Source organism: Cryptotermes secundus, unplaced genomic scaffold, assembly GCF_002891405.2.
Source record: "Cryptotermes secundus unplaced genomic scaffold, Csec_1.0 scaffold1320, whole genome shotgun sequence".
Lineage (NCBI taxonomy): Eukaryota > Metazoa > Arthropoda > Insecta > Blattodea > Kalotermitidae > Cryptotermes > Cryptotermes secundus.
The window spans coordinates 127,194-130,787 of NW_019724761.1; positions in this window are offsets into that span (position 1 = coordinate 127,194).

Consider the following 3,594-nt stretch of genomic DNA (forward strand, 5'->3'; position numbering starts at 1 on the left):
TTGCTCTCAAAGTGCCACGGGTCTCCACAGTTCCAGCATCTTGACTGTTGTGCGTCTCTCCGTTTGGTAGGGGACGATCGGAACTTCCGGTATGTCTTTGTGCTATCTTCGTGAGCTCGGGCTGCTACCAGTACTGCCTGCAGCTATACCTCTTGTCGGAGGGCCTCATTTACTGTCTTCTCCCCTCCCAGCAGCAGCTGAATCTGGATTTCGACATCGCTTATCCCATATGCGAAAGCTTTTCTTGCTTCTCTTGCTACGTAGTCTGCAGGTAGTGTGGGGTAGGTTCGACGGGCAAGCATTTAGATGGCCGTGGCGAAGTCTTGTAGGGGGTTTTCAGGTTTCTGTGTCCTCGTTGTCAGTTTGCAAAATGTTGGTCCCCAAAACTGTCCTCTAGTGCCTGAAAGGTACCCTCGGAAGTTGTATTCCGCACTGACAACACGGGAAGCAGTTACGTGATATTTTACACTGTTGCATAACGTCATGTTTACAGGCGTTGCTGGGGAACGCTGCCGAAAGTTGTTTATTGCTGTGTAGTAACCGCGGTGTTCCCCATTACGTCACTGTAGGAAGTGCTGTTACCTCACCGCGGGGGATGACTGTTTACCGAGCTTTGCGTAGTGATGGAAGAAGTGGGGATATATTACATCACTCGCAAGTCCGCAGAGTTAACGTGACCCCTACTTATGTTGCGCCATCCTCGTCACAATATATATATATACCAGGGAGAGCCAGAAATTATCCGCACTTTCGCCATAACACTTCTCTAGGTTTGTCGTACTGTCTTCTGCGCATGCATGCTTAGAGTTAGTACTACTGTTGTCACGTGATCGAAGTTTGACCTTGATCGCGTCATTTTCCTTGATGCTGTGACAGTGTAAACATGGCCGCTCCGCTAGCTCCAATTTCTCTGATTGGAAGGTGTGTCAGGGGCTGAAATTCATCGGAGGCTTTCAACACAATACGGGGACAGTGCTCTATCGCGTAGAATTGTGTATTAGTGGATCGAGAAGTTTAAAAGTGGCCGGACAATTGTGACGCACGAAGAGGGAGCAGGACGCCCGTCAACCTCCAACACTGAAGATATTATTCATCAAGCTCGAAAGATGGTACTGGCGAACCGGCGATTTACCATCGATGAGGTAGCGTGTTCTCTGCAGATTAGTGATGGTTCTGCCTATCAAATCATCCACGACAAGCTCGGCTTCCATGAAGCCTTTGCGAGATGTGTGCCAAGAGAGCTTACCGCAGAGCACAAGCGCAAACGTATTGAGATCTGCTAACGCTTACTCGACTGCTACAGCAATGAAGGCAACGCAGGTCCATCACTATGAGCCAGGTTCCAATAGCCAGAGTATGCATTGGAAACACCCGGAATCAACAACGAAGAAGAAATTCAAGACTCAATCTTCCGCGGAAAAGGTGATGCTAACCGTTTTTTGGGACTCAAAAGGGCCTATACGCACTGGAAGACTACCTGGAAAAATGGTGTGTGTTCAATAGTGCAAGATACAGTGATTTGCTAGCCAACAATCTGAAGCCAGCAAATCGCACCAAACGCCGAGGCCTATTGTCGAAGGGTGTTGTTGCATGAAAATGGACGCCCACACATGGTCGGCCAGACCGTTGAAACCATTAACCATTTGGGTTTCGAGGTGATGGAACACTCTGCCTACAGCCCAGTTCTCGCCCCTTCCGACTGTCATCTCTTTGGATCGCTCAAAGATGCTTTACGAGGTCGTCGTTTTCTACGGACAAAGAAGTGCGGGAAGCGGTGCAGAAATGGGTGCGCGACCAACCGAAAACAACCTTCTTGGAGGAAATATGCAAGCTTGTTTGTTTTTTCATATACACGTATACATATTGTAACGTGTAGAATGGTAGGGCGAAGAAAATGACGGGTTCTAGTCCAGATGATTGGATTTATTAGCACTTTGGGTACAGTCTCTCTTAAGCACATTTACTACAGCACTGTCACTGATTTACACATACTGTCCTCTCCTGATAACACACAGGATCACTCCACATATTACACATGAATAAAGTCCTCCAATCGCACTTCAAATCTTCACAAGTTGACGAAATTTACACGGCTGTCTCCTGCCAAGAACTCAGAACTCATTGCCTGTCACTTCTAGTTCAAATTCTCCCTGAACTTCCAAGTCAAGTCAAAGTTAAGGTGACATTGTCACTGACTGTCAGTCAGTAAGTTTTGTGTGGAGACTCATCTGGGGATCATGACCAGATATTTATTACTATTTGAAAGTTACGGTCTTGTTTCTGTGGGACGCCCTCTCTGACGAGAGGACGGGTCTATCTTTTGTATATGCTGCTGGCCCTTTCCAGCAGTCTTCCTCGAGTCCGAGTCCTCGGGACTCACGACCATATTTTACTGTCTCACATCTGAGGCTTTTCTTTTCGTCGCCTCCTATGACTCGCAGGGTCGCGGTGGAGGTATTCGACCCCGCCTCCACACGGGGTGTTAATGTGTCATTTACGGCTCACAGCTCTCGTTACATAGCCACGGCACGGACCGCATACGAAACACAGCCTCTATTGTTGAAACTGTTTACCAAACCATTGAATAGCAACGGTCGCGGCGCGGAGCCCGTGGGAAAACATTCTCTCTCTTTTTGAGGTTGTTTACCGAGCCGTTATTTGGCAATGCCTTGATCAGATACGTTACAACATATGTATTAAAGACACAAATTTTACTAAATTTTCCTTACAATACAGATTTTTAGTTTGTGTATAGTATTCATTTCGATAAATCTAACACAGGTAAAAGTAAAATTGTTCCTGTGCTTAAATAATTAATTACTACGCCATGAAGACTTATGGGACAGTGGATATATAGATCCAGATTTTCTTGACCTCGGCACTAGCTTGAGGTGAGTGGTCAGCTTCACGCGCCGGCCGCTTTACCCCCAGGGAAACAGCCCGCGGTACCCATTGGATGGAAGGTTTGGTGGACCCCAGAGCCGGTTAGGGCGACGTGAAGCAGAGAAAATTTTTGACCTTACCCTGGACTCGAGTTCCGAACCCTTGTTCATCCAACCCGTAGCCAGTTGCTATACCGACTGCGCTGTCCCTGCTCCAATCTAACCCACATACTTGCCCTGTTCCACGACGTCTGATCGTCATAGGATACACAGAATTTGTGTGCGTAGACTCTACGCATGCGGAATGACTTTGTTCAATACTGAAACAACAGTTAACTAAATAGTACTAGACAGAGCAATGGCATAAATTATCAGATACATTCTGGGATATTTCTTAATTGTCGATATAAAACTCGCGATTAACCTGAAATGTAGTTTTTAAAAGACTAATTTTTAACGTATCTTTCCTCTAGCTTGCTTTTGACGAGATTACCTCTCGGATCGAAATCACAACATCATCATCATCATCATCATCATCATCATCATCATCAGTAATCTGTCAAGACGACAGGTCCACAGTCTCTTCCAAAACAATTCCTCCACTTAATGCGATCTAGAGCTTTCTCCTTCAAATGAGAGTATCCTCTTCTGTCCCCAAGGTCATCCAGCATCTTCTTACGTCTTCTTCCTCGTCTTCTTGTCACTTCTATCC